Genomic DNA, 14,045 nt, shown 5'->3' on the forward strand with positions numbered 1-14,045 from the left:
TTTCCTCTCAAAATAACTTTTTAATCAAATTACGTTGTTTCTCCGAGCAATGTTTGGAATGCCCCATTTTACTTAGAAATTCAGCAACATGACAAAAACGAGCTGGTTTTTTTTCACAAAATGAAAAGTGAAACGAATTAAACTTCACACTGCTATTATTTTGATCATGCCACTTTCAAAAAATGAATCTAACTGTGGGTTTACACCAGATGCGAGTTCAACGATTTGCGCGAGTAGATTACATACAAAGTCAATGAAAAGACGCAATCTGACGCGTCCTCGCGTGTTGCGATGTGAATGACGCGATATGGGCGGCGCGTTAACCGCGAAAACACGCGCTATTCGCCTCAAACGCCTCTTCCCCCAAGTTGAAAATATTAAACTCCAGCAAATAATTTGCATGACACGAAGTTAAATCCCGCGAGTCATCTAGAGCGAGCAACGTGATGCGATTGCACGCTTACACCAGACGCGAGTTCAACGATTTTCGCGAGTAGATTACATACAAAGTCAATGTAAAGACGCGATCAGATGCACCATCGCGTGTGTGGATGAGGCAATATGGGCGGCCCGTTAACCGCGAAAACGCGCTATTCGCCTCAAGCGCCTCTTCGCCCAAGTTGAAAATATTCAACTCGAGCGAAAAATTCGCATGGCACGAAGTTAAATCCAGCGAGAAATCTAGAGCGAGTAACACGATGCCCCGCGTTTGGTGTGCACGTAGCATTAAACTTAGAAGAATTAGTGTGGATATCATTACAAATGGCTCTATTACACTATTACATCTGTGAGTAAATCATTTCCAATGCAAAAATATTACTAGTACTAATAATAATAATAATAGTGGTTTATCAGGTTACTGATGTTGCACTGCTATTTTTTTTACACAACTGTACATATATATATATATATATATATATATATATATATATATATATATATATATATATATATATATATATATATATATATATATATATATATATATATATATATATATATATATATATATATATATAATATTTATCTCATATAAATGTCTGAGAAATAAATTTGAATTTATTATAAATTCACATCACAATTAGGGGTGGGCCGATCCAACACTTGTGATCGGGTATCGGGTCGATCCGGACCTTTTTTGCTGGATCGGGTATTGGACTAACGGGGCAGATTCAAATCCGATATGTCATGCTATTGATAAGTCCGACTATTATAAAATCCCATAAAATTTTTATAAACTATATTCAAAGTCTTGCTAATACATTTGACAGCTTATCCGAAAAACAAATGCATATCTGAAGATATTTAAAGGAATATTCCATATTCTCAAAAGAAAAATCCAGACAATCCACTCACCACCATGTCATCCAAAATGTTGATGTCTTTCTTTGTTCAGTCGAGAAGAAATTATGTTTTTTGAGGAAAACATTGCAGGATTTTTCTAATTTTAATGGACTTTAATAGACACCAACAATCAATACTTAACTCAACACTTAACAGTTTTTTTCAGCGGAGTTTCAAAGGACCACAAACAATCCCAAACGAGGCACAAGGGTCCTATCCAGCAAAACGATTGTCATTTTTGACAATAAAAATAACAAATATACACTTTTAAAGCACAACTTCTCGTCTAGATCCGGTCGTGATGCGCTAGCGTGACCCGACGCATAACGTTATCACGTCAAGAGGTCACAGAGGACGAACGCGAAACTCCGCCCCAGTGTTTACAAGTGTTGAGAAAGAGGACCGTTCCTACGTTGTTGTATGTCAACTGATACTAATTAATGTCTTTGTGTCAGTTTATTGTTTAAAATGGTCCGCAAATTTGCTTTTTATATATGTAACACGTGACCTCCCTACGTCACTACGCATTTACGCTAGGTCGCGCCGGACCGGACCTAGACGAAAAGTTGTGGTCCAAAAGTGTATATTTTTTATTTTTATTTTAAAAAATGACAATCGTTTTGCTGGATGGGACCCTTGTGCCTCGTTTGGGATTGTTTATAGTCCTTTGAAACTCCGTTGAAAAAAACTGTTACGTGTTGAGTCAAGCGCCAATTGCCGGTGTCTACCAAAGTCCATTAAAATGAGAAAAATCCTGCAACGTTTTCCTCAAAAAACATAATTTCTTCTCGACTGAACAAAGAAAGACATCAACATTTTGGATGACATGGTGGTGAGTAAATTATCTGGATTTTTCTTTTAAGAAAATGGAATATTCCTTTAAGGTTACAAAAACGGAATAGTGTGGTGCAGAGTTAATGCACTGAAGTAGTGTTGAATTAAACGTAGAAAAACTAGTATTGGTATCGGCCGATACTCAGAATTCAGGTATTGAAATTGGATCGATATGGAAAAAGTGGTATTAACCCACCCCTAATCACAATCAACAACAACCTGCTTAAACCAAGCATGATTGACCTGATGAATGAGTGGAAACAGCTAGTCTAGTGGAACAGTCTAGTGAAGTTACATCACCCCCCAAACATTGAAAAGACCATAAACCACGACAAATGTCTGCTTATTCAGTAAAAGCATTGTTAAGCATGTGGCTTCCTCCCCAGATACTTAAGCGAATGCCAGGACTTCCAAACCAAATAAGTTCTGTTTTATTTGTATTTAAGTTAAAGCTGCAGTCTGTAGCTTTGGCCGCTGTATCGCCATCTCTGATTGAAATATAAAATTGCACTTATTTGCGGAGTAATGTTCTGTGCATGTGTTGTGCTTAGCAACGCTATACTGTGCGTGAATGAATCTGATGTCTGCAATCAAAGCAGATCTGTCAATAAACATCTGCGTGACAGAACTATCCCTATCCTAATACATCCAAATCTGACAGATGTAAACCAATATTAGTTATCTATTTTTATCTAGATCCACCCAGCGGATGTGCCGCCAAGTCTGTGGGAAACAATGAGGTCAAATACAGTATATCTGTTTGTCGGAAGCTGTCTCTGCTCTAGTATTAAATCTCTTCAAATCTTAAAAAGCCCAGCTGATATTCACTTTTGTTTTAGCACAAGCTCGCAGTTTGAGTTTGTACTGTTTAACAGATTATTCTCCAGATGTATGTAATAAAATGGTCCCAGATAATCGTCATTTTCAAACTTTACAGATTAATCACCGCCATCTGGAAGACACATTTAAGGAACTGCTTTCTTAAAAAGCTACACACTCCCATCCGGAGTAGCCTACATGCTCTGATGCGACATGCTTCTCCTTTTTGTTTTTCGGATACGACGTCATTACCCAAAGACAAATGACATTTTTCTTCTTCTTCTTCCTTTATGACATTCCAGCATCTATGGCGAGAATCAGTTAATCACAAGTTTTATTAAGACAAGTTGATCCATACACGGGTTGGGGGAGGGACAATTTGGCATCTCCAATTTGCCTAACTTGCATGTTTTTGGCCTGAAACCGGAGTACCCGGAGTAAACCCACTCTGACACAGGGAAAACATGCAAACTCCACACAGAAAGGCCACCTGACCTTGCCGTGGCTCGAGACGGGAGGCTTCTTGCTGTGAAGCAACAGTGCTACCCACTGAGCAACTGTGCCGCCCAATTACGTTTTTCAAAACGACCCGACTGCTCAAACTGCTCAAATATATTTTTTTCTACATATTCAATAACAGATTTTTTTTTACCTAAAAGATTTTACAGATTGCAGCTTTAAGAGATTGTTAGGCTTTAACTTCCCATAAGCAGCTTCTGAGAGAATCCAGCGTCCATATTATTACTCACAGGCAAATCAACCCGCGTGTCAACTCCAAAGCAATGAAAAGAAATCCAATGTTTGTGACCCTAACGTAATATTAAATGTTTGCGACCCTAAGGTAATATTAAAAGGGCCTTAAAGGTCACATTCTCTATGATCACATTTTTAAAACCCTAGTTAGTGTAATGTTGCTATAATAGCATAAATAATACCTGTAAAATGATAAAGCTCAAAGTTCACTGCCAGGCGATATATTTTCTTTAACAGAATTCCACTTTCAAAGCCTACAGCGAACGGCCGTTTGGACTCCAGCCCTCTACTTCCTGCTTGAAGATTAATTAATAATTGATTAAGGTATAGTACGTGTCGAGAGCATTTGGTTAAAGGGGTCATAGCATGAAAATTTGACTTTTCCATGTTTAAGTGCTATAATTGTGTCCTCAGTGCTTCTATCAACCTAGAAAACATGAAAAAAACAGTAACTTTGGGTAAGCCATTCTTTGCAATCATGTGAAAAATTAGGTCGTTCAGATTTCGCCTGTTTTGTGAGGTAGGTAGCAAGGCCATTAACAATAATACCGCCCCTTAATCTGCACTATTCAACCATGGCACTACCAGTAAGTGCAGATAGAAAGAGAGAGAGAAAAAAATAATTGATCATCTCATTTGCATTTTAAAGGACACACCCCAAAACGGCACACTTTTGCTTAGGCCTACAAAGTGGCAATTTTGCATGCTATAATTAATTCTTAATTAATTAAAACTTCACATAAGCACTCTGGGGACTTAAGAAAATCTTAAAAATAATCTCATAATATGATCCCTTTAATATCATTATATTATTGTTGACGATGGTGGCGTTTAGCGGCTTTTGCATCTGAGCTGCTCCATTACTTCAAGTTATTGCTGCTAAAGGGACATCTAAGCTATGAATCATGGGCTGCAGTGCACTTAGTTTTTGATTACTTCATTATTTTGGCCTAGTTCACTTTTCACCAAAGCTACCTTTTAAATTCCATATGAATTACAGGGGTGGATAAATTATATTTATATAATTTAGTCTAAACTTATGTAACTAACCACAAAGTTTCTGGTAATGATAGACTTTGTCCAGATTTTTTTCAAAAAATGAACAAATAAATAATCTAACCTTAAACTAATAAAATAAATGTAATTTTTGAATAAATGTAATAAATTGTAAAACACCTTTCTAGTTTACCCAAATATGGAAATTCTTTCATAATCATCATTTTCAACCCTCAAAATTAACACACAAAGCAACAGGTGTTAGCTAGAATGTCCAATTTTAAAACGATGCATGCATAATAAATTGCTTAATAGATAAAGCAACCAATCCTAGGCCTATTAAGTATTTAGGCTGTATAATCTCAATTTAATGAGTTTTATTAACATTTTGTTATTTGTTGACTTACAATTGTTTCTGTAAAGGTGGAGAAATATTTGGTTTGTGAATCATATTGTTCTATAGCAAGCACAGTCTTGTCTGGTATGTCATGTAAACAGTGATGGATTTTTTTTTAAGGGTCGTTGACAAAACAGGTTCCTAAAAACTTTTTTTAAAATCTTTTAAAAATGGATGTAATGCATATTTTTGAGTCAGGAACATTTCATTACAAATAAAACAACTATTACTATATTATTATAAAACAACTTTACCATAAAAATAACATTTTAGAACTATAAATGTAAGATCAATAATTAAAAAAAGTATAAAACATCTACTTTTTGAATAGGATTTCTTTGCAGATGAAACGCAAATTAATTTACCCGTGAGTAATAATAATGAATCAACGCTGGATTCTCCTACAATCTGCTTAAGGGAAGTTAAAGCGATCTCCCTAAGTTAGGGGAGCTGTTTAATTATTAGCTTATTAAAATTATTTAACCTAATGTTTTTTTTTAATTACTTAGGGGCAGTTTTACCCTTTGACTTTCTGATTGCACCACCTGACCATGAATTTAAATTTATAGCTATAAGCTTTTTCCTGTTATAAATATACTTTTTAAATACAATTAAAATGTGTAAAATAGCATTTTTTTCCTAGTTTTACATTGATTGTACCATGCCATTACATTGATGTAGTTATTTGTAGTATATGAGAGAAATTTACAAATTTTCATTCAGCCACAAATCCCAAATGGGATTCGCTGGATGATGTGATCATGTTTAATGTTTATACTTGTTAACTTCTTAATAAAAGGCATATAATTGCGGTTAAACCTTGACATTTAAGTACATACAAATTGGTGGACAAAACTTATTAAATTATCAAATATTCCCAACAACTAGTGATATTTAAATATTTATATATCATGCATTGTTTATAAGTATAAGGTTTCGAATGTAAAATAATGTCAAAGTATCTTATTGTACGTTTTTAATCATTTTAACAGTTGTCAAACTGATTATTTGTACACTGTAAAAAAATCCGTAGAAATTACAATGCCACTCAGCTGGGTTGCCAGCAATTCACCGCAGACCCAAATCCACGTCATTTACTTGCAACATTTTGTTCAAAGTTAAATGAACATTAAACATTTACAGAGTAAACTAAAAAACAGCATCAAACAAAACATTCTGGGAAACAAAATCTGAAGCTTTGCATGAAGCTGTTATTGTATAGTTTTACTCTGTAAAGATAAAGACCTGTTAATATTTAAAATGTATTCAACTTTGAACAAACCCTTGCCATAATAACATACATTTAAATCTACTGTAAATTACCGGCAACCCAGCTGCAACAACACTGCAATCTCCACGGAATTGTCTTACAGTACAAGCAGTTTTACTGCCTACCATTTTACAAGTTTGAGATACCAAAACAAATACTTGTATTTATTATTTAAAATACTGAAAATGTATTTAAACTAATGGTTTTATATAATAAAGTTATTTTAAATGATGCAAAAATCTTGTCTGATTATTTATTTACACCTCTTTGTCAACTAAATGATGCATGAATTATTGACATTTGTTTACACAGCCCTAAAATGCTTGGCACTATTGTATAATAATACATTTTGCTATTATCTCCCAAGTTTTCCTTAAATGGTGAAATCTGCAATCATTTTCTACAATGTTTTATTGTTGGGGTCTGTTTATTGTTAATTATTGCAGTTTTTATTGTGCACTTATAAAGGTTTTTGTTTACACTGTAATTATTCTTTACACGTTTTCACTTATTTATTAAGCAACTTATATAAAAATAATAAAGCATGAAAAGAACTAAATAAAGATGACTGTACTTGGCTTAAACATGTCCAAAACAATATTTTTGTTATGTCATATCCTTATAAATATATATATATGGAAAAAATATTATAAAATATTAATGTTTACTTATTTTATATTTTTAGGCTAATATTTTAGTCTATCAGCAAACTTTATTATAAATAATGAATTTTACAGGTTATTTTAAAAGCTGATATAATGTACGCTCAAAAGGGAATGACTCGTGATTCATTATGTAAGAAGTCCTTCGATTAGTGCTGAAAACTGTGCTTGCGCCAAAATGCGTAAATCATAGGCTAGAGTGTCAAACATCGTTAGTCTCCTTTACTGAAACTGTGATAAAGCATGAAGATATTTGCGGTTTTTTTTAAGGCAAACTTACAAACCAACATTCACTCGACGTGCTCAAACGATGAATGCAATCAAACCAGAATGACTATCACAAGTCGTCATGTGGAAAGCTGGTGGCCCCTCCTTTCAAGTGCACTATCCTCTCCACTCGGTCCAGAAGCACAGAGCTCGGGCTGAACTCATATAGCCCATATCATGCCAAGAGAAAACGAAAGCGGTATATCCACGAGTTACGGAAGTTTGATCATTCCCATGGACTATGTGCGTTTCAATGAGGACACAACGAGGAAACCTTTGGAGTCAAATCAATATCTGACCACCACGTTGCGTTCGTGTGAAAAATATATTTAAAAACAAACCATGATTTTCCAACTATCCGACTCGAGAGATTGCAGTGACTGGTTCGGTCTGCATGTGAATATGGCCCAAAAATGACCAATGGTAAGTTCGCGCACACACAGACGATTATTGCGCGCTGTCCAAATCCAGCCTATATATTTAATACAGTTTGCCGCGCTATGAGAAGAGCTAATGCCATTGTGCTTCCTTCAGCTCGTGAGCCCGGGGTTGTGCCAGACTCTAGGAACAGGTTGAGTTTATATAGCCATCGGTACCTGGGGATTCCCGGGTTTTATCACCACCAGTTGTGCGTCAAAATGAAACCTAAAAACTATTTACGATATATGGCACATTTATTACGAAACCGAATGTTCATTTTTGATGAATTGTTTACTTGGGGGAAATGTCATACGAAACTCTCAAAAATCCTAAACAGTGATCCGAACTGTTAAATTAGGCTACGTATATTTCGTCATGGTAAAAACATTGTGTACGATTCCCAGGGCTTAAAGAATAAATATAAACTAGGCTATAACTAGATATGTCGATATGGAAAAGCGTCTGCCAAATGCATACATGTAATGTAGCAGATCGTAAGGCGCTTACATGGCACATATAGAGTTGCAAACAGATGAATGAAACTTTATCTACCACTGTAACTGGAATCATCCGCATTGCCTTCTTTTTAATTGTATCTATTTTTTCCCAGCATCTTCTTGGAACTTCTGTTTTGATGCTTGTTATTCTACCTCTTACGTTTTCCTGTGAAATTGGCAACAGCAATAATATCGCTGAGGATTATCGTAATGTCATTGAGCCACAACTGAAGCATGTTGTAAGTATTTTGCTAGCTACTTTCAGATGCATATAAACGGGTGGGTGGATTCGAAAGGATTGTGGCTGATTAAAGGTAGGCTAACCCGCAATATACTTACCAAATATACCCAAACTACCGCTTTTCTCTTTTTTCAGGAGGCCATGATTGACCAACGCAATTTAAACTGCACAGCAAGTGTGTTGCGACCGCCAAAAAATGTAAGAAAAAGTAAAAGCATCTTTGGCGCCTCTGATCATTAATTTCCTCATGTTTGAGTCAGACTCTTGTAAAGTCAATTTTGAAATTGTTTTTTAAACAAATTATAAATGTTAAAAATGCATTGCTGAAACATACCAAAAAGATTGTCAAGTTTTCACCATTTCTGTGTAGGCCTACATTTTTTAGGCTTTATTTAGGCAGTGGTGTAGTGGTGCCTGGAAAAGTGGGTATACTTTTAATTTATTCCAGATTCTTTTAAAGTAGAAGTGGGTATACCCCATGCCATCTAATAAAAAAGTGGGTATACCCTACACTACACCACTGGGGTTAAAACGCGGGCTCAATGAGGCACTTGAGCCACCCCGCATGGCCCCGCCCCTAACGCGATCACAAGTATCCATCTGCAGCAGTTTTTGAAAGTTGAGAGAAATGGCAGCTTTCTCGCACGTGAGAGTGGTTTCAGTGCCGACAGCGGACACGCCCCCACCGCATTTTTCTGCGGCGTCTCAAACTCAGAACACAAATTTAATATTTGACATTACAAGGACTGGTTTCTATACAAGTAAGAGACTCTTAAACTTGACAATTAGGCCATTGATGTGAAACTTTCACTTTTGCATTCCAAAGAGTTTGCTTCCAAATAGTATCCCTTTCCCAAACATGTCAAACCTATTCATCTTTTGAAAACAGGGAGTTTCTCATATTATTAGACAAAGATTGAGTTTACACCCTATTTAAATTGCCCTGTAAGAAGATACAAGACTAAATAAATAATAATAGACTCGAGGATTATATAAAAGAACTATAATATAAATATTTACAGCTGAAGGGTGTTGTCATGGCACAAACATAATGAAATGTCTCAAAGGCAAATTTTTAAGGACACAAATATAAGCAGTAATGTAACAATGTTTTGCAGCAAAAATAATGAAGCTATGAACGCAGCATCTTGACACAAATAGATCAATACTGATCAGCATTAAAGGGACACTCCACTTTTTTAAAAAATATGCTCATTTTCCAGCGCCCCTGGAGTTAAGCGTTGGATGTTTGCCGTTTTGGAGTCCGTTCGGCTGGTCTCCGGGTCTGGCGCTGGCACTTTTGGCGTGGCTCGGCATAGTCCATTGGGTCTGATTGGACCATTGGCATCGCGCTGAGAAATAACCAGGGAGTTTGGATATTTTTCCTGTTTGAAGGCTTGGCTCGTCTGTAGTTTCATTGTGTACTGGGACCGACAGAGAATTGGAAGTTTTGATTTTTTTAGGCAGATATGGCTAGGAACTATAGACGGTTTCATCGGACGCACGTGCGCTGACGCGATACACGTCTGGATCCGAACTTTACTTCCGGTTTCAGGCAATGCATAATATCACTACGCCTGCTGCAGCCATATTACAGCAGCAAAGTCCTTGATTATTACGCCAGAATGAGAGTATAGTCCTAGCCATATCTGCATAGAGAATCGCAACTTTTAATTTTCTGTCAGTCTTAGTACACAATGTAACTATAGAAGAATCAAGTTTTAAGTAGGAAAAATATCCAAACTCTTCGGTTGTTTTTTGTTGCGATGCCGGTGGTCTAGTTGGATTCAGTGGATTGTGCTGAGCTGTGCTGGGAGTGGTGGCGCCGGAGCCGGAGATCGGCTGAACGGACTCCAAAAAGGTGGATATCATAATTTTGGCTCTAGGGGAGCTGGAAAAATTAATATATTTAAAAAAAACGGGAATGTCCCTTTAAAGTGACAATGAAATTGTAATTAAAAACAAAACTTTTGTTGGAATATTATGGTGTTTTTTGTGCTGGGCAAAGATTAATCGCGATTAATCACATACAAAATGGAAGTGATTTTTTGCATAATATATGATTATATGCTGTGTGTAATTATCATGTATATATAAATAAAAATAAATTATTTTTATATATTGACATTATATATTACATAGACACATTTAAAAATGATATATACATTTCTGAATTTTTTTATTTATATATGTATGTATGTACACATAATAATTACACACAGCACACACTCATATTGTGCAGAAATGCACTTTTGTTTTGTATGCAATTAATGGCGATAAATATTTACCTACCACAAATTTTTAACAATTAAGTTATCTGTGCACTTCATTCTTTTTTTTTATGTGCCCTTAATCTTTAATCAAAGGCCCTGTCCCAAATGGCACACCCCGGACTTGTGGACTTCCCCACTTTAATGACACATTGTAGTGCAACCTTAGGGACCCTTGATGTGAGTCCACGAGGGCGCACCAGAGTCGTATTTTGGGAAAGACTTCGTCACACCGGAATTAGGAAGAAAAGTTGCCCATTAGTGTGAACTTCTCCCTTCCGTCGTCTGATTGCTCTTTCGCAAGCACTTCTGGGTTGGTAAAGTGTGCAAAGCCTGTTGCAGTGCGGGCTTCGCTGAAGACCGCATCAAGGGTGCAAAGGGGACGCTAATGAACACACTTCGGAGCATGAAAATGAAAGATGGGACATCCTATGGACTCGTAGACTAAGACGACTACGTGCAATTTAAGAACACGAGACCGAAAGTCCACATGAAGTGCGCCATTTGGGACAGGGCCAAAACCGCAACCCTCCTAAAACTTCCTCTCTTTACTTCAAGTGGTGTGGCCTAGGAAAAAATTGCAGGGATTAGGAAATAGCAACATGACCCAACTTCCAATGATCCAATCAATTCTCAATAGAAGAAGAATTCAAGTCAAGCCCTACCTTACTTCACTTCAGAAGCCGTTTGACACGGATATGAGTCACAAGGGGGAAATAAGACAATGGCTACTTCCGTTTCATTGTGACTAAGGACCCCTGGTATGGTTAGGCATTTTTATTGTTTCGGTTCACCTGCTGATGTGTTCTTGATCTGTTCAAAGGCATCGTCCATCCTCAGAAATATCTGCAGAGTCAACAGACAGCTAAAAAGGATTGAGAGGCAACTGCAGGACGTTACTAGTCAGCCCATGCCCGAGTTATCTTCCCTTGTGCAAGAATTAGGCCATTCTTTGAAGTGTTGGTGCAAAAGCAAGGTAACTGCCGACTAAAACAAACTACATTAGTAAGCAATAAGGTACAAGAGACTGTGCTGTATCATGAAAGAAGTCACGGCGGAAGGGCGTTGTTGACAACGCAAAGCGGAGTCATGACTTATTCACAATACCCCTACTGAAAAATCCTAAGATGGTTGGCTGGTTTTAGCTGGTCTCCTATTAGCTGGTTAAAGGACAAGTTTTTTACACTTAAAGCCCTGTTTTCAGACTGTTCATGATGAAATAGAACGGTTTCCACTGAAATTTCGACATATGCGGCTGCCCCGAGAATTTTGGGGTGTTTGTTGTTTCACCTCCCACCCCCACAATGGCTGCATAGGTGCACTGGAACAATCCTTCCCAAAATGCATCAAACCCCCGCCCACAAAGACGTGAAACTCACCGAGTGGCCAGGGGTGTTCACTGATATGCTCACACAAAAATCGCTGCAAAAGATGCTTTCCAACAGGTTTTATCGTAGTTTTTGTCCAACTCCATTGTCTTGTATTAGATGTGCTGTGAGGTACGGTATTACTCCGCGCTGGGAACATTGTTTGTATTCCTGCAATTGGCAAAGGTGGATTATCGCCACCAACTGGGCTGGAGTGTCTATTATTCAAGCTCTTAACGGAAGAATGTACTGGCGTGAGGCGTTTGGAAAAATAGGTCCACAAGTTTACAATGAATGGTAAAACACCTGTTGAAAAGCATCTTTTGCAGCAAACGAGACTGGTTTTAGAGGGGTTTTGGCAACTTTTTAGCTGGTCAGGCTAAAAAGCAGCTGACCCACTAGCTTGAGCAAGCTGGAAGCTTGTCCAGCTTGACTGGTCTTAGCTGGTTGAAGCTGAAAGTAGCTGGTTTAAGATGGTTCTCTCAGCCTGGCAAAGCTGGTCTTTCAGCCTGCCCAGCTAAAAAAAGGCTCCAAAACCCCTCTAAAACCAGCCTGGTACAACAGCTTAACCAGCCAAAACCAGGCCAGGTTAGTTGGTCTTTTCAGTAGGGACAGCACTTTATTGCTTTTATTAAACAGTTACATATACAAAAAGATCTATCAATGCAATTTTCAATGTAAATATCACTAAAAGCCTTCTTGCCACTGAAAAAAAATAGTCCTTGACCAACTGTGAACAGCAACAAAACATTTTACAGACTATTATGTTAACATTGTTAAAGGGACATTCCCGTTGTTTTGAAAATATGCTCATTTCCCAGCTCCCCTAGAGTTAAAAACCCGCCTCTATACCGTTTTGAAATCCACCCAACCGACCCCCGGGTCCGGCGCTAGCACTTTTATCATTGCTTAGCATAATCCATTGAATCTAATTAGACCATTAGCATTGCGCTAAATGAGAGCATTGCGCAAAACTTGACTCTTATGTAGTTACATTGTGTACTAAGACCAACGAAAAACCAAAAGTTGCGATTCTCCAGGCAGACACGGCCAGGAACCACACTCCCAAACCGGCGCAACAATCAAGAACTGCCTGAAAATAGTCCCCCTGGTTACCTTCAACAGCAGGGGACCATTTTCGGGCAGTGCGCAATATCACTACGCCTGCTGCAGCCATGTAATATCAGCAAAGGCCTCGATCACTACGCCAGAATGAGAGTACAGTTCCTAACCATATCTGCCTAGAAAATCGCAACTTATTTTTCGTCAGTCTTAGTACACGATGTAACTACAGATGAGTCCAGTTTTAAATAAGAAAAATATTGAAACTCTTTGGTTATTTTTTTGCCCGATGCTAATGGTCTAATCAGATTCGATGAATTGTGCTATGCTATGCTAAAAGTGCCAGACCCGAAGATCGGCTGAGTGGATTCCAAAACGGTAGAAATCAGGTGTTTAACTGTAGGGGAGCTGAGAAATTAGCATATTTTCACAAAAAGTGAATGTCCCTTTAAGGGGGGTTTCTTAGAGCTGTGCAGTGATGCACAGAATATTTGGGTGTAGAGGTCAAAGCTGTGTCTAATTGTAAATAAAACAAGCTGCTGACCAATCATAATCAAGGCCTGAAATTGACATGCTTTAGAAAAACATAGCCTTCATATTGCTTATCTCTCATTTAACAGCACTAATACCACTTTTTTTTGTTTCTTTTGTACATGAACAGAATAAAAGTTCAAAGCTATTACACAAGTGGACGCTCTGCAAAGTGAAACACATTCTTGACACTTTACAGACTTACTTTGAACAATACAATGCTTCTCAGTCAGTCAACCCTGATCCATCAAGGCGTGGGAAGATTAAATAAGAGAAAGCAGTTGCTTGGATTCTATCCATCTAGTAGTTCTATTA

This window comes from Misgurnus anguillicaudatus, chromosome 25, assembly GCF_027580225.2.
Source record: "Misgurnus anguillicaudatus chromosome 25, ASM2758022v2, whole genome shotgun sequence".
Taxonomy (NCBI): domain Eukaryota; kingdom Metazoa; phylum Chordata; class Actinopteri; order Cypriniformes; family Cobitidae; genus Misgurnus; species Misgurnus anguillicaudatus.